The sequence below is a fragment of the Mandrillus leucophaeus genome, unplaced genomic scaffold, assembly GCF_000951045.1.
Source record: "Mandrillus leucophaeus isolate KB7577 unplaced genomic scaffold, Mleu.le_1.0 Scaffold350, whole genome shotgun sequence".
NCBI classification, from domain to species: Eukaryota; Metazoa; Chordata; class Mammalia; order Primates; family Cercopithecidae; genus Mandrillus; species Mandrillus leucophaeus.
The window spans coordinates 1,131,489-1,150,343 of NW_012103699.1; the positions used below are offsets into that span (position 1 = coordinate 1,131,489).

Genomic DNA, 18,855 nt, shown 5'->3' on the forward strand with positions numbered 1-18,855 from the left:
GCCCCCCTCCCCGTCATGCTGCACAGGCACTTGGACCTAGGAGCTCCTCAATAAGAGCTGCTGACTGGTTGATGTAGGTCACGCGCTGCCGCGGAGGTGACTGTGCTGGGTGTGCCAGTTTTGGTTACCAGGCTGTGGATCCAAGTCTCATACAGGCCGCACCTTCAAGGGAGGGCCCCTGAACCTAAGCAGGAGAGGTTCAGTCATCCCAGTCCTCCCCCAGCTGCTCTGCCTCTGCTTCCTGATCGCCTGCCCCAGGCCACTTGTGTGGACCGCCAGAGAGACCCTGCCACAGCTCGCCTAGGGACCAGGACAGACCCCGGTGGACGAAGGGCCCCGCAGCTTGCAGCCAGCGTCCTGGTGCTCAGAACAGTCCATGCATCTTACAGAACACCATGGTTTGCTGAATCTGTAGGCAAACTGTTACTATCCATGGGAAAGTATTAGGAACCAGAAAATCATATTTGTTTTCCTTCTCGCTATAAACTTTCAAAGGCTCCCCTCTGAATACCGTGTAAGGCAGTAAGTAGCCTGGTATTTGAGACCTTACACATTTTTATTCAAATCTGTCTTTCATTAATCGGATACTGTCCAAGGCCACCCAGCCTGTACCTTTTACTCATTTATAAAGAAATGGAAAATTCCTTGCTGAATGAGTGAATGAATACATGCATGCAATGGTGATTGTCTTACACTTTATATAACACGTTCTCTGGATTTATTAATAAAAAATGCTGTAGGCCTCTTCCAGCTGCTTTCCCTCATCCTGGTCTGCATTGCTGGGGCTCTGGCTGCAGCCAACACTGAAGACTGCAAGGCACCTGACGAGACCAACATCTTGTCTTCCAGAGACGAGGGTGATGTCATGAGTCACTTCTTGGTCTTTCCCCTCTCTCTGCGCATGTGGTGTCAGCCGTGGTGCCTGCCAACCCGAAGACAGGACTTGCTACCTATGTCAGCAGTGCAAGACACCCGAGTTACCCCGAGTTACCAAGGGCGAATCCCTATGGGTCCACAGCAACTGCAGTCCTTGCCTCCTCAGAAGAAAGAATTCGACGGAGGGGCGTAAGGCAGAAAAAGAGACCGAGCAAGTTTCAGAGCAGGAGTGGAAGTTTAGTTAAAAGGCTTTAGAACAGGAAAGAAAGGAAAATTCGCTTGAAAGAGACCCACGCAGGCGCCTGAAGGTCCACGAGAGAAAAGAGAGCACAAGAAGACAGTAAAAAAAAAAGAGGGTCTTTAACCTTGATCCTGGGACTTCATAGGCTCGCGTCTTCCCCAGGATTCTTCCCTTACAGGGTGGGTTTCCTGCATGCGCAGTGCTCGCCTTACCCTTTGGGATGGAGCATGCGCAGTGTGTTTGGGGAGTTCCACGCAGGCCCCTCTGAGGCTTTCTTCCCTTTTTTGGTGGAGTGGTCGTCAAACGTCACCATTTTTGTCTCTTAACGCGCATGCCCAGGAAGTTGCTTCTGCCTGGGGCCTGCATTCAATCAACATTTTGATGTTAACAGGTGCGGACCATCAGGAAATGGTCTCTTCTGGTGCGGTGGAATTGTCGTTTTTTAGAGAGGCGATGCGATAATTGCCGATAATTGCCGAATCATCACCGAGATTTCTAGTGGGTGGTGGGGAGAGCTCTCTTCTGCCCCTTTCTTGCCTAATTACCTGTAACGCATGGAGGGGCTTGACTGGGACTTTGGAGTGAATTCAGGGAAGCTAGCCATGCGCAGCTCGGTAGACCACTGGGGATGAGACTTGAGAGTCTCAGGGCTTGCCGTCGGCCCATTGTACGCAGATCAGTGCGAGGGATCCCCACACTCCGGCTACTACAAAACTGGGCCTTTACCTCTGCTTAACTAGAAAGAGGCCTGAGCGGGTGACTCATTCTCACTCATCAGAGCATCCGCAGTGCTCCAGCCCTGCCCCAATCTCCCTGTGTCTACTGGGACAGCCTCAACGCCAAGGGAAGGAAGAGGAAAAATCTCGAGTTTTACAAAATGAACAGAATTGAGGAGGAGGCTCCTCAGGACCCGTTCTTTCCTCCCGCACTGGCCTCTCTCACCTGCCACCATCAACTTTTACCCCCTTGGAATGTTCAAGCTGTTTGTCATTCCCTGGGAGCAGCTTGTCCACTGAGCTGCTACATTTGGGGCTGAGTGACAAGAAATCAAAGGACGAAATGGGCCAGTTCCCTAATCTTACCTCCCTGCATTAAAGTGGAGAATGTATGGGAGTAAATAAATGGAAAATACACAGTCATTTCTTTACCATCACAGTCAATAACGGCAGAATCACTCCAGGAAGAAATGCACTCTGGGGGACTTCCTTCATCTGAGACACCTAACCTGGGGACAGCTCGGCTCTGTGTCCCACCTCCACCACCAGAGACTCTCTGCCCACTCCCTTCTCTGTATTCTCCAAGATCTGGGTTCCTGGAGAAAGGAGAAATGTTTTCTACCTGGAGTGAATATATCTGGTGTCCTTCCAAATAGCTGCAGCCCATGCATTTTTAATAAAAAGGAAGCCCTGATGAATGTCACAAAGCCAATAAATGTGGCCACCACCATGGTGCAGATGTGGTTATCCAGCTGTCAAGTACCTGCAGTGTGCAGGGCAGAGCAGAGATTAGACATGTTGCCCACCCAATGGGCTGATGATCAAAGTGCCTGTGTGTTTCTGTAGGCATTTCCAGTTCAGTTTACATTTTAGAAGAAAATAAATATACTCAGACAACCATCTCCTGTTCTTCTTCTCCCTACCCTCCACCTTTGATAATGGAAGAAACTCTTTTCCCTTCCCCCTCCCTTTTATAATAAAACAGTTCCTTGGAGGTGTCAGTGGGGCTGCTTAGGGGCAAAGGCCGTGGATCCCAACTCTGCACCTAGGAACTGGCTGATCCTTGTGACCTGGTCAACTGGGACCCAGTTGTAGCCAAACCTCTCTTCTCTCAATAGCAAGACCTGCAATTGCTCAATTTCATCCCAGATCCCAGTGGTTCTAGCTAGACTCAGGCCAAAGACGACTTGGGCCTTTTGATGAAAGGCCTCTGGGAAATTAGCACTTTTCCACTGGATTATTGGAGCTGCAGAAACTTGCCTACCTCTGGGATTCTGTTCAGCGCCTGACATCCTGAAGGTTTGCCTGGGCTCCTCCCAGCCCTAATCTAACCCTGAATGAGCTGGCACTGGCTGGGCAGCCTGGCCTCACCTGGGATCCCTGTTTGGCTTGGCCTTTGTCAAGGAGGCCAGGAGCCTCAGGAACTAGAGGATTAAGCAACAGCTTCCCAGGGGCGAATTCCTGCCTAGCGCCTGGTATCTGGTTTCTGAGCCAAGCATGGGTGGCTCTGTTTCTGCTGATTCCTGATTGTGGTTGCATGTTATATCCTGGTTCTCTCTTCCTCCCCAAAAGGAATTAAGTCAAGGGCCCTGAGAGCTGCAGGCCCAGATGTAGCTCTTATACGCAAACACTTCCACTTCTGAATTCTCAGAAGTTATTAAGACCCCTTAGAGCCATGCTGGGGTCCTGTTAGCTCTTCCTCTGGCCCAACTTAATTAACTTGGCCAGGTGTTATTTTAGACACCTGAAATAGGCGAGTGCTTGGTATCAGGGTGTTTTAAATTTCAGAGGGGCATGGCATGGCATGGCAAGTTTGAGGCTGGGACTTATAATGCACAAATAAGAGCTTTCTTTGTCACCCTAACAGTTTTGCTCTTTTTTTTTTTGAGACAGAGTCTCGCTCTGTCGCCCAGGCTGGAGTGCACTGGCCGGATCTTGGCTCACTGCAAGCTCCGCCTCCCGGGTTTACGCTATTCTCCTGCCTCAGCCTCCCAGGTAGCTGGGACTACAGGCGCCCGCTGCCACGCCCGGCTAGTGTTTTTGTATTTTTTAGTAGAGACGGGGTTTCCAGTCTTGCTCATCTTTACTCACCATGTCTCAGATCACCCTGTGGGTGCTGGAGAGTTATGTCTGATTGTTTTTGCACACAGGTCAGAAATGTTTGAAAGATAGTCTGAATTTCTTGCCTCCTTCCCTAGAGCAAACCTAATAGCTCAGACTGCAGCAAGCTGCTGATATTCTATCTCTGTGAAGTAGGAAGTGATAAGCTGAGGAATATCTGTTCCTATCCCCATTTTTACCTGAGATCCCAGAAACTGGCATGCACCACACACCCCGGGTTTGCCAGGGACAAACCTGTTTAAGCCTGTCCTGTTATACACATGAAAACACCCCCTGTTGTTCTCGAAAGTGAAAACTGGACAATGAATTATGGAGTTGCCCTGTGTATAGAGGACATCCCATTCATTCTAGCTGTGTTCTTTCCAGACGTACAGAGAGCATGTTATGGCTGGAGAAGTTAGGGCTGAGAAAGGGAAGTGACTTGTCTACACTCACATAGTGAGTCAGTAGCAGAACCATTTAAGAGAATGCAGGGGCTTTGACTAATGTGCTACTCACTCCTGACACCACCCTGGTAAAGGGAGTAGAAAGGACAGGAATAGTTCAGTTGACAACATGTGGTGGAGGAGAGAAGCCTGCGTGCCTATGCATGTGAAATGACATTAGAAGGCTTCCAAAAGGGCAGGTGCAAAATAATATTGCACAGTGCAATTGATCCTTAGTGGGAGCTCAAGAGCTGTTGGTTGATGAGTGAGTTGATGACTTACAAGTGCCCACAGGGAGAAGGGAAACATCAAGCAGGATGACCAGGGGGTGCTGCAGAGGGGAAGCAGTGAACTGCCCACAGCTGGCTGAGCCTGAGCCTGTGATGGGGCCGAGGGTGTGCTGGCACCGTACGGGCGGAAGGACCCAGGCTACCTCTAAGTCTACTGAGGCGTTATTTACCAAGGTGAGGGTTGAGCTGGATTCTGAAAAGGAAATCTGGTAAGGAGAAAGAGGCGAGCCCAGCATGAAGGAAGGAGGTGTAGGGACAGCGGGCAGACGAGACTGCCCAGGGCAGAGGGAGATGGAAGAAAAGAAACAAAGAATGTCTGCCCAGCATCCTCATTTTTTTGGTTTTCTGGGAAAATGGTGAAACTCTTGCAAGTGGCGATTACAGAGGGCGGGAGTAGGAGAGAAACCACAGTGATTTTTTTTTTCAGGACCAAAAAAAAATGTTTTCCCCAAACTAAACAAAGTCAGATTGAGAAATTCAACATAGTACCTCAGGGACCTGGTGGCTCATTGCTACGTCTTGCCACAGGCGCCGGCCTCAGATGCTCATGGCCGCCTGGGGAGGAGACGAGGACATTTAAACTTTTCAAGATCCAAACAGTCATGGTTCTCTTTTTGCAAAATGGTTTTTGTCGGCCTTCTGTAGGTAGTGGTGGTCACACATTTGTGAACCACAGGACGACATGTGCCTGGATGCCTCTTCCCCACCTGTTACCTGCCCAGGGAGCCTCACCTGCCTCATAGGACAGCCTCATAGCCTGTGACTTCAGTGTGGTCCTCTTACACTGAAAGCCCCCAAGTGATGGCTGCTGTTGTTACCTAAAAGGTCATTTCCCTCAGATGACACCAGTGCTTTAGGATCATTAAAGAAACAAAGGAATCTTCTAATTACAAGATGAAACTCTGCCTTCAAAAAGGGAGATGCGGCCAAATTCTTTAGGAAAAACTGGAGCTGGGGCCTGGGTGGTCTTGCTGGTATTCCTTCTTTTGTGATTAAATGAAGCCATTCATTTCAGAACTGCCTTAAAAAAATGTAGGCGTCATTCAACCTTCTTCAGCAAATTATAGTGATTTTAAATGAACAAAAAAGTCGGTGGCCCTATTCACATCCCCACCCCTCCCCACGTCAGAAATCATGTATCTGATGATGGAAATTATCCACAGCCTGAAAAGAAAAAATCATGGCAACTTCTCAGTGGCACATCGTACTTTCATATTTCTATTTATGTGAAATTCTTATTCTCAACCATCTGATTTTTGTTAACCTTAGGGATCTAAATCTAGTCAGGTCTTGTGCCTGCAGACCCCTTTAATTAGTGTGATAACTCAAATTGTTTTCAAATTGAGGTGGCTGTGCTTCTGATTCTTATCTGTGGAGCCAGAGGCCTTGGGGCCACCTGCACAGCCCCATTGGCTGAGATTTTATCTGCAAGCACTGCCCTTTCTCACAGGACTCTGCTGGCCAGCGGTTGAACTCTGAAGCTTCTCCACCCTCAGGTGGAAATCTGAGTTCTTGCCCAGCCCAGACTGCTGGGGGATCTCAGCAGCCCACCTCGGCACACAGGAGGAGTGGGTGCTGAGCTGGCACAGCAACTCTATCCTCCTGTCCTTACCCTGGGATTTCTGATTTGCTGCAGGGTGTGGGAGAACCCAGCTGCCACCTCTGCTAGCTGTGCAGAGTGGAGAGGATGTCACTGTCTCAGACAAGAATGAGGGGCTGGCCCACAGTCTCTGCACCTCTCAAGTGGTCTCTGGAGGCAGCCCAGGTCACTGGCTACGATCCTGGGATCTACGTAGTCACTGGTGCCAATGTCCATGCTAATGACTCTAGTGGCCACCTCTGTCCAGGCGAGGGCTGAACCCCGGCACCAACATAACTTTTTCCAAGCAGCCTAGATTAGGCAATTGAAAGAAACAAAAACAACCGTGAGGTAAAGGGAACTTCAGCATAATCCTAGTTTTTATTACATACATAGAGGGTGGGGGTACCCACCCCACCAAACCAAAAGGATTCATGATGCAGTGCAAAGTGCCACGTGCCTTCATAAAGAGAAGGGTCATGTCAATGTCAACTCCTACAGCGATTCAACTGTACAGAGACAAATGGTGTTTTAAAAATTCCATTTTATTCATTGGTAGTTTTTCCCTTTTTAACAAAATTATCTATATTTAAGGCATACAACATGATGTTTTGACACACATATACAGAGTGAAATCGTTACTACAGTCAAGCAAATTAACATATTCATCATCTCGCATAGTTATTTTGTGTGTGTGTATGATAAGAACACCTAAAATCTACTCTCTTCACAAATTTCCAGTATACAATATAATATTACTATGCTGTACACTATGCCTTTAGATTTATCGTATATTTGCACCCTTCGACCTCTCCCCATTTCTCCCTCTTCCATCCCCAGTAACAGCCATTCTACTGTCTCTTTTCTACTTATTTAACTTCTCTTTTAGATTCACATATAAGATGAATCACAGTATTTTTCTCTCTGTGGCTGGCTTATTTCACTTAACATAATGTCCTCCAGGTTCATGCATGTTGTCAAAAATGGCAGCATCTCCTTTTTAAAGGTGGTATAATATTCCACTATATATGTGTGTGTGTGTGTGTGTGTGTGTGTGCATAAAAGCATACTGATTAAGGAGATTATTTAAGCCATACTGGTCTGTGGTCTGAGTTAGACCGTGATTGTGTCCTTTCCTTTGGCTGACCTTTATAATCCCTCAATAAGCTGTGTTAACACAGGGAAGCTGTGTTTCCCAAATCCCTCTGATGAACAGTTTCTTTATCCATTCATCAGTTGATGAACACTTAGGTTGTTTCCATATCTTGGCTATTGTGAATAATACTGCAATGGACATGGGAGAACAGGTATCTCTGTAAGGTACTGATTTAATTTCCTTTGGGCATATATCCAGCAGAGAGATTGCTGAGTCATGTGATAGGTAGCTCTATTTTTAGTTTTTTTGAGAAACCCCTGCAATTTTTTCCATAACGACTGTCCCAATTTATATTCCTACAAACAATGTATAAGGATTCCCTTTTCTCCACACCCTCTCCAACACTTGTTATCTCTTCTTTTTGATAATAATCATCTTGATGGATGTCAGGTGATATCACATTGAGGGTCTGATTTGCATTACTCAGATAATTAGCGATGCTGAGCACCTTTTCATACGCCTGTTGGCCATTTTTATGTCTTCTTTGGAGAAATGTCTGTTCAGGTGTTTTGCCCATGTTTTAACTGGGTTATTCTTCTTGTTGCTTTTGAGTTGTGTGAGTTCCTTATATATTTTGTATATTAACCCTGTATCAAATCTCATGTGGTGCAAAAGGAATTGTGGTTTTTGCCATTAAAAGTAATGGCAGAAACCGCCATTAATGCCATTAAAAGTAATGGCAAAAACCGCAGTAATGAATATATGGTACACAAATATTTTCTCACAATCCATAGGCTCTATTCTTTTCATTTTGTTGACTGTTTTCCTTGCTGTGTGGAAAATTTTTAATTTGATATAGTCCCACCTATTTATTTTTGCTTTTGTTGCCTGAGGTTTTGATGTAATATTCAAAAAAATCATTGCCAAGGTCAATGTCAAGGAGCTTTCCCCCTATTTTCTTCTAAGAGTTTTATGGTTTCAGGTGTTAGATCTTTAATCTATTTTAAGATGATTTTTGTGTCTGTTGTAAGATGGGGTCTAATTTCATTCGTTTTCATGTGGATATCCTGCATTCCCAATACCATTTACTGAAGAGGCTGATTTCTCCGTTGTACCTTCTTGGTGCTCTTGTCAAAAATTAGTTGATTGTATATGCTTAGGTTTATTTCTGGACTGTCTATTCTGTTCTGTTGGTTTATGTGTCTGTTTTTATGTCAATACCATACTGTTTTGATTACTATAGATTTGTAGTAAAATATAAAAATCACCAAGTATGATGCCTTCAACTTCGTTTTTCTTTCTTAATAAGTTTGGCTATTGGGGTCTTCTGTGATTCCATACAGATTTTAGAACTGATTTCTCCAGTTCTGTAAAAAATGCCATTGGAATACTGACAAGGATGGCTTTGAATCTTCATACTGCTTTGTGTACTATGAACATTTTAACAATATTAATTCTTTCAGTCCATGAATATGGGATCTCTTTCCATTATTTGTGTCATTTTAAATTTTTTTATCAATGTTTTATAATTTTCAGTGTGCAGATCTTTCAGCTATTTGGTTAAATTTATTCCTAATTATTTTATTCTTTTTAACGTTATTAGTGAAATTGTTTTCTTTATTTTTTATTTTTTGGATAAGTCTTTATTGTTGTGAAGAAAGGTATTGATTTTTGTATGTTGATTTTGTATTCTCCAACTTTATTGAATTCGTTTATTAAACAGGTTTTTTTGTGTGTGTTTGAAGTTGTTAGGGTTTTCTACATATAGGATCATGTCACCAGTAAACAGGGATAATTTTACTTCTTTTCTGATTTGGATGCCCTTCATATTTTTTTCTTATCTGACTGCTCTGGCTAGTACTTTCAATACTATGTTGAACAGAAGTGGCAAAAATAGGCATCCTTGCCTTGTACTGGATCTTAGAGGAAAAGCTTTCCATTTTTCGCACTGCTTATGTTGCTGTCTCTGGGATTTTCATAAATGGCCTTTATTATGTTGAGGAAATTTCCTTCTATACCTAAAGCGTTGAGACTTTTTAATCAAGAAAGAATGTTGCACATTGTCAAATGCTTTTTCTGCATCTATTGAGGTGAACATGAATAATCTTGAAGAGCACTTTGTGAAAGTGACTTACAGAGTGGTTGTGCCTAGAGCACTGACTCAAAAAATGATCAAGTGGTAGCTGGGCGCTGTGGCTCACGCCTGTAATTCTAGCACTTTGAGAGGCCGAGGCAGCAGATCACCTAAGGTCAGGAGTTTGAGACCAGCCTGCCTAAAATCGCAAAACTCTCTACTGAAAATACAAAAAAATTAGATGGGTGTGGTGGTGGGCATCTGTAATCCCAGCAAATTGGGAGGCTGAGGCAGGAGAATTGCTTGAACTCGGGAGCCAGAGGTTGCAGTGAGCTGAGAACGTGCTATTGCACTCCAGCCTGGGCAACAGAGCAAGACGCTGTCTCAGGGAAAAAAAAAAAAAAAAAAAAAAATCAAGTGGGCAAGAATTGTCAAATATGCATAAGGAAAATTATCTCAGAGAGGCTGGGGGTGGGGGTGGGTGGACAGATCAGCTTAACCTCTAAGGTAGGGCATGTATGTGCTTGTAGTAAGAAGTTATATAAAGGGCCTTCTCTTTGTAGAAACAGTAGCTTCTGCCCTAATTATAGGTCATTGTCATCATCTACCCAAAGTGGTAAGCATTAGACACTTGATGAGTGAGGATCAGGTGAAAGTAGCAAGTGCTGCTTGTAAGAGGTGAAAAGAAGGGCTATTCAACAAATAGTATTGGAACCAGTGGCTAGCCACTTAAAAAAAAAAAAAGAAAATTAAGCTCGTTCTTTTTTTTTTTTTTTTTTTTTTGAGACGGAGTCTTGCTCTATCGCCCAGGCTGGAGTGCGGTGGCGTGATCTTGACTCAGTAAGCTCCGCCTCCCGGGTTCACGCCTTTCTCCTGCCTCAGCCTCCCGAGTAGCTGGGACTACAAGCGCCCGCCACCATGCCCGGCTAATTTTTTGAATTTTTTTTTTTAGTAGAGACAGAGTTTCACCGTGTTAGCCAGGATCCATCTCCTGACCTGGTGATCCATCCGCCTCGGCCTCCCAAAGTGCTGGGATTACAGGTGTGAGCCACCGCGCCTGGCCTAAGCTCATTCTTACCATACCCTTTCCCCCAATAAATTCCACGTGGATAAAAAACTTAAAGGTAATGAAACCCTAAGATTTGAAAAATCCTGAGTGTGTTTATTGATGATCTTTGTATAGCGAAGCCCTTTCTGGTGTAGAAGCCACAGATTTAAAAATTACAAATTTAATACCATAAAAGTATACATACTTTTGTATGACAAAATTACTTTTAAAAATGTGACAATCGGGGCAAATACTTGCAACATATATGAGAAACACAGGGTTAATTTTCTTAAATTATAAAAAGCTGGTACAAACCAATAACAAAAAGCTGGCAAGAATCAATAAATTAAAAATTGGGCAAAGAATATGAATGGGCAGTTTATAAGAAAAGTCACACAAATGTGTGCTAAGCACATTCACTTGACATGAAGAATGCATATCCAAATCATAACAGGATACCATTGTTCACCTAATTGGCACAGACTGTAAAGTTTTTAAAATAATTAGTGCCTGTGAAGAAATGTGGAGAAAGGAACTCACAAATATTGTTATGGGGACTGTTAACTGGGGTCATGTTGCTAATATTAATAGACTCATCTGAGAGCAATTTAACAATATCAACTGTAATTTTCAATGTATGCTCCCTTTGCTCTAGGAATTCCACTGCTTGAATTTAGACTACTACTGCCTTGACAAAATTATACCAAAATATGTAGGACAAGGATGTACATTACAGCATTGCTTATAATAGTGGAAACAACTGGAATTTACCTAAATATCCATCAGCTGTGACTACTTAGACAACAGAACTTTATGAAGCAGGTTTTAAAAAGGTGAAAAGTTGATGGGTAGAGTTTGCATATAAAGGATTTTTAATTTTAATAAGTAGAAAATAAAGAAGCAAGGGCAACATATTTAACAATATCTGACAAAGTTTTTAAATTGTGTAAAACTTTTGGGCACATTCCCCAATGTATTTATTTATTTATAGAACATATACATGTATATGTACATAAAGAGATACAAAAATAAAGCAAAAGGGGTGAATTAAAACAAAGAAATATAAGCTTTACTATATTTTTATACCCCTGAATTATTTTAGAGACTTTCTTGGATGTGTGCACCTACTCTACATTAGAGTGGTATGAGTATATCATTATGGAAATTTAAAACTTTGTCTGCAAATTCTTTGACACTTCTTCCATTGGGAGATGAAATCCCCTTCACACTGGGCAAGTTTTGTGGTTGTTTTGACCAATAGGGGAGGAGAGAAATGATAATATATGATACTGAGTCTAGGCTATAAAAAGTGATGCATCTTCTGCCTTGTTGCTAGGATACTTGTTCTTAAGCCTTTAGTGGCTAAGTGGGCAGCCTGAGATCACCATGCTATGAGGAAGCCCAAACTAACACAAGTGGAAAGATGATGGGGAGAGAGATGTACCCAGGTGCTCCAGCTTTAGTCCCTGCCTGCCCCTGCACAAGCAATACCAGGCCAGCCTGCTGAGCTCTTTCCACATTCCTGACCCACAGAAACCAGGACTGAGGAGAAACGCTTGCTACTGTTTTAGACCACTATGTTTGGGGGTGATTTGTTATGTAGCAATAAATAATAGAAATAACCATGATCCCAAATTTTTGTGCATAATCGTGTGTATGTGTGTGTGTGTGTGGTGTTGTGTACACAATTGGCCCTTGAACAACATGGGTTTGAACTGTGCAGGTCCACTATACACAGATTTTCTTCTACCTCTGCTATCCCTGAGACAGCAAGACCAGTCCCTCCTCTTCCTCCCCACTCCTCAGCCTACTCAACATGAACACAATGAGGATGAGGACCTTTAAGATGATCTACTTCCACTCGACACATAGTAAGTATATTTTCTCTTCCTTAGGATTTTCTTTTCTCTAGCTTACTTTTTTCTAAGAATACAGCATCTAATACATATAACGTACAAAATAGGTGTTGCTTGACTGTGTTATTGGTAAGGCTTCTGATCAACAATAGGCTTTTGGTAGTTATGTTTTAGGGGAGTCAAGAGTTATATGCAGATTTTCAACTGTGTTGGGGGATCGGTGCCCCTAACCCTCATGTTGCTCTAGAGTCAACTGTATATATATATGTGTACACACATACACACACACACACAATATTTTTATATATGCAAATGTACATCCACATTTGCTGTGTTTTGCATAATTTTGAGGCAATAGAGAACAGAAGGAACTGCTGAGAATGGCTATTTTTGAGTGGTGGACTGGAAGGCAGGGAAGCTGTGATAGTTAATTTTAGGTCTTAACTGGATTAAGGAATACCTAGAGAGCTGGTAAAGCCTCAAATCTGGGTGTGTCTGAGGGTGTTTCCAGTGGAGACTGGCATGTGAGTCAGTGGACCGAGTGGGAAAGATCTGCCCTCAGTGTAGGTGGGCACCATCCAATCAGCTGGGGGCCCATAGAGAACCACAAGGCAGAGGAAAGGAGAATTCTTTCTTTCTCTCTCCTGCACCTGGAACACCCTGCTTCTGTTACCCTTGGATATCAGAACTCCAGGCTTTTCAGCATTTAGAGTCCAGGACACCCTGGGCTCTCAGGCCTTTGGCCTCAGACTGAGAATTGCACCATTGGCTTCTCTGGTTCTGAGGCTTTTGGACTGAGCCACACTACGGGCATGCAGTTTGTGGGCAGCTTGTCGTGGGACTTCTCTGCCTCCATAATCACATAAGCCAATTCCCCTAATAATCCTCTCCTGTCTGTCTATCTATCTATCCATCATCTATCTATCTATCTATCTATCTATCTATCTATCTATCTATCTATCCATCCATCCATCCATCCATCTATCTGTCTCCTATTAGTTTTGTCTCTCTGGAGAACTCTGACTAATACTAAGATCATCTTTGTTAGAAATGGAATGTTAATGCTCTATTGTTGCTGCATGATCTATAATTTTTTTCTTGTGTATCTTTTAAAATGTTTACCTGGCTTGGGAGGAAACCATCCTTTTGTCTGCTCATACTAGCTTTTCTAAAGTCTGGAACCACAAAGTTTCTGCACAGTACCAAGCTGGACTGAACAACAGTAATGTGCTTAACGTTATCCAAAACTGATTCTAGTTATCAATTGCGCAGTCCTTGGAGTCATATTTGAAGGTTCACATCCTGGCTGCATCATTTCCTATCCTCTCCAAACCTCAGGTTCTTCTTCTGTAAAACACAAATAATACCAGTACCTACCTATATTAGTTATCTATTGCTGTGTGATAAATTACCCCAAAACTTAGCAGCTTGAACCAATAAACATGTATTAGCTACAACTTCTGTGGTTTATGAAGCCAGGCACGACTCAGTCAGGAGCTTCTGGCTCATAGTATCTCATGAGGTTGCAATCCAACTGCTGTCTGAGGCTGCAGTCCCATCTGAAGGTGTGACTGGGGCAGGATCCTCTTCCAAGTCCACGCATGTGGTTGCCAATAGGATTCCATCCAACGGAGTCTGTTGGACTGAGGGTTCCACTTCCTCACTGGCTGTTGGCTGGGGGTTTCCCTCAGTGCTTTGTCACATAGACCTCTCTACAGGGTGGCTCATGGCATGGCAGCTGGAGCACCAAAGACAGAAGTCACAGACTTTTTTACAATCTGATCTTGAAGGGGACATCCTATTACTTCGACATACTCTACTCATTCAAGGCAAGTATATGAATCCAGTCCACACTCAAGGAGAAGAGATTATACAAGGAAGTGAATGCCAGGAGGTGAGGATCAACAGGGCCATCGCAGAGGCAGCCTACAAAAGACCTCATAGAGTGCTTGTGAGCATTAAATGAATTAATGTCAGTGTTTAAATCATAGTATCGCTCAACAAATGGAAGGTCTTATTAATATTATAGATATCTGTCCATGTGTAACATTAAATATCAAGTGTTCTTTTCTTTTCTTTTTTTTTTGAGACAGAGTCGTGCTCTGTCACCCAGGCTAGAGTGCAGTGGTGTGATCTCCACTCACCGCAACCTCCACTACCTGGGCTCAAGTGATTCTCCTGTCTCAGCCTCCTGAGTAGCTGGGACTACAGGTGCACGCCACCATGCCTGGCTAATTTTTGTATTTTTAGTAGAGACAGGGTTTTGCCATGTTGGCCAGGCTGGTCTTGAACTCCTGACCTCAAGTGATCCACCTGGCTCAGCCTCCCAAGGTGCTGGGATTACAGGCGTGAGTCACCTTAAGAGCTTTTTTCCTGCAACTAATTTATGGTGAGATTTCAGTGAGGCCCTTTGGCCAGAAGTGTACTAATTTATCCACCTAGGTGTTTTCTCAGACTCCCCAAGGCAACACTGACTTAGGAGCAGCTCCTGCCAAGCAGTGATGTGGGCTAGGCCTGTCATGGCTTTGGGCCCTCTCAGTACAGCTCATTGAGCAGTCACTGAGTCTGTATTAGTGCCTATAACAAGATGGGAACCAAGGTAGTAACCAAGGACCTAGCAGTGAACCAGGCATGTGTAATTTCTGCCTTTACAGGGCATGCAAGTTACTGGAGAGGGTTCAGACAGAGAAAAGACAACTTCAGCCATTCCTGGGCGCTCTTAAATACTGATATCCAGAAAGGCATAAACCTAAATGATTACTCTTCTCTTACTACCTCAATATTTGAGGGTAAATGAGGAGGTTTATTATTGTTAATTATTTAATTTCAGAAATACATAATTCATTTAATTAAAATCTATTTAATACCTAAAATGTTATTTTTATGAAATTTACTAACACCAAGTGTGCCCTCACTCTGGTGGAGGCAGGAAACTAAACTGCTTGCCACCGTCATGAGATCAGGCTCACAATGTGGTGATACTCTGGTTTCCTAGGAGACTTAGCCCTGGCACAGGCACACAGCTGGACACATGCAAATAATTGCTATCCTCGCCAGGTGTTCAGCTGCTCTTCGTACAAGCATCCCTACAGTCTCAAAAAGTATATATTCATGCATTCAACAACTGTTTTATGAACAACAAGCAAATGCTATATTGGGGTACTCTTTGGATCCCACCTATTTCCAAATTTCAAGGACTGCATTCTCTCCATTCATTGTCCTCCAACACAGCTTTCGAGACTATGAATTGGGGTCTCCCACTCATAGGCATGCCAGCACAGCATAAGGTAGAGAGCAGAACAGGAGCCATCAGAGTGGACTTCGAGTCAATCACAGAAACAACAGCAATAAGCCACAAATACTCAACAAGTGGGGAAAAGGGGCAAGGGAATACAGTTATAAAGCACAAAAGTTCTCCAAACATTTTAAACATTTTCTTCTCACTCTTACAATTCCCACTTTCTGTGTAGGAAAACAAAGAAAAAGAAAGTGACTTATACGAGGTCCTCACTCCTCCAGAGGGAGTTGAGCCAGAGTCTTTACGGGATGAGAAGGGAGAGAATTCATAATTAAACAAACAGCAAACAAACCTCAGGACAAATGTTACCCCTTATCTTACCTAAACTCTACAGTATTATAATTTACTCAGTCAATCAATAAGTACTTTTTAGCATCTACTCTATAGCAGGTACTATTCTAAGCTCAAGTTTTATCACGGTGCTCCAGTTTTCTCCTTGTAATATTTACATTCAGTAAACACTTACCACTAAACCTCCTGGCGTGCAGAGCTATAATCTGTAACCTATTGTACACTTCTGAAAAATGTTAACAGAACCTCAGTTGGCAAGATCAAGAACTCATTAAAAATGGGGTTTAGAGAGTAAAAATTTAAAATGATACTATGTTTGAGTAATTACACACATATATATATGTAAAAATATATACATAAACCAAATATTCAGGAAGATACCAATTCTGAAACAAGCTCTGTCTATATTAAAGAACTCCTCTGCTGGAAATGTTTTCTCCTTAATCTCCTTCAGATATTTAGTATATATCTGTGATATCATGATTTTCTAGAGCATATTCTCCAACAAATGTCATGTTACATAAGCTATGTGTTCTTTCATGTTTAGAAACTAGCCCTTACTGTGAAGTATAACATCTTCTTGCACTCACATCCTCCCTTGTTTTATCTGTGCAAATCTCAGCAAAATCTTGTGTAACTGTATTAGTCAGCTTCACTGCATAACAAACAATCCCCCAAAATCTCAGTAGTTAGATCATCAATGTATTTCCTGCTCATGATACATGTAGGCTATGAGTCTGCTATGGCTCTGTCCCATGTGTTTCGTCATCCCAGGATACAGCTGAAGGAGCAGCTCCTATCTGGAAAATACTTTTCTCTTGGAAGAGGGCAGAAGAACAAGAGACCAAGTGGAACCACACGATCACATTTAAAGCTTCTGCTCCTAAGTGGCATGTACCTTGTCTACTCACATGTCATTGGTGGATGAAAATTGCATGACCAAGTCTGATAGGGACAGGGAAGTACACTTACCTATAAGGGGTCTAAGGCAGGGATGTATAATCCTTTTAAAGGAGAAAGGACAAATAATTGCAAACAATACTGTAATCTACTACAGTAACCACTTGGCAATTTCCCAAAATATTGAGGAACTTAAGGGCACATTTTTCTTTTCTGGATCTACATTTCTATCCATTCATTGAAGGGTAGAACACAGGCAGTTCCTCAATCATGGCATGCATAACCTACAAGAAAGGAAAGTCATCACTCTGAAGGATACTGAACTGAGCCCAACATCTGCTAAAAGATCACAGATTTTGAAATTTTAAAAAACAAATGCTGAACCTCATTATTATAACACCAGGGTTAACAAAGGATTGCCATAGTTCACTCAGCATTATCCTGGCAACTTCATTTCACTAATGTCCAATTTTGTTTTTAGTTTCCTGGGATTCAAAACCAAAAGAAGGGAAAGGAGTGGCTAACATTCATGCTAACACTTGTACAATGCTCTAAAATTTATTTAAATAGCACTTCCACATTCACAGTAATTGCAGAAGTGATGAACACAGTTAAGAAGGACATGCTCTACTTGGGGAATTAGAATTAGAAGTAGGAGAGGCAGGATAATATTTGCTTTTATATGAGAAGTAAAATTATAGTGTTACATGTGCTTAATCATTGTAGGGACCTAAATCATTGCAGGTATCTGTTTATGCCATTTGTTGGAAAAAACTGGGACAGGATACTGTTTTCCTTCCTTTAATATTTTTAAATCACCGCCTACATGACAGGCGCTGTGAGATGAATATCTCATACTTACATATACACACGTCTATTATTTCCACGTCTCTGATTTTTCCCTGTACCCAGGGATTTACTTCCAGTCATAAAAGATGGCTTACCTTAGATTTCCTGCCATAAAGCTCCTTCCCTTTATACTAAGTCATACTTTCTACAGTTGGCTTAAGAGACACATTTTATAATGAGAAAACTAAAATGGAGTCTTTTTAAAGACATGCCCAAGACACTCATACTAACAAGACAACTACTTCACTCCTTAATTTGTGGTCCATTGAGATGACTGGTTGACATGCAGATAGTTGGATAGATCAATAGATACATAGATAGCTACATGGATGAAAGATAGATGATAAAGAGAGAGAGAGAGATGAAACATAGATGATAGAGAGAGATGAATAGTTTCTCACCCTTGGTGTACAAAGTGAGGAAGTCAAGGTGAAACAATGGCAAGCACTATGCCTCGGTCATAGTACCCACTTCAAATTGGAGAACATGGTCAAGTCAACTATCTAGGAAAGAAACAAGAGCCATGTCCACTTTGTCATTCAAATAAATGTCCACGATGAATACTGTGCCTTCTTAAAGAACTTGGAGCTCAACATTTTGACATTTTATATAGTAGCCAGCACATTATGACCGTGTGGTAGATGTTATAGTGAATTATGTCCCCCTAAATTCATATGTTGAACCCCTAATCCCACTAACCTCAGAATGGGACTCTATTTGGAGATGGGGTCTCAAAGAGGTAATTAAGTTCAAATGAGGTCATTACTGTGAGCCCGAATCCTATATGACTGGTGTTTGTTAACAAGAGGAAATTACGATACAGATGCACTCAGGGTGAAGACTGTGTAAGGTGAACTGGTGAAGGTGGCCATCTATAAGGCAAAGAGAAACCAACCCTGACGGCACCTTGATCTCAGACATCTAGCCTCCAGAATTGTGAGAAAATAAATTTCTATTGTTTAAGCCACTCAGTCTAGGGTACTTTGTTATAGTAGCCCTAGCAAACTAATATAGTAAATATTTTAAAAATCAGCTTCAATTTATTTGGAAAAAAAGAGACAGTATTACCAATACTTATATTTACACAGTAAGGCAGCATGGAAAATGGGTATATACTTGCTTTCATCTGGGCCTGGGTTCAACTCACTGGCTCTACCACTTACTAGCAATGTATATAACCTTGGACAAATTACTG

At 42.6% G+C, this 18,855-nt stretch overlaps 1 long non-coding RNA gene across 1 annotated transcript; it reads right to left on the reverse strand.

Moving 5' to 3' along the window:
- Positions 1-678: 678 nt before the first annotated feature.
- On the reverse strand, positions 679-16,490 carry LOC105546237. The gene is made up of 4 exons (XR_001007061.1): positions 16,274-16,490; positions 6,330-6,560; positions 5,561-5,686; positions 679-1,477 (listed from the first exon to the last, which is right to left on the reverse strand). It is a non-coding gene; the product is annotated as an uncharacterized LOC105546237 (long non-coding RNA).
- Positions 16,491-18,855: the final 2,365 nt, after the last annotated feature.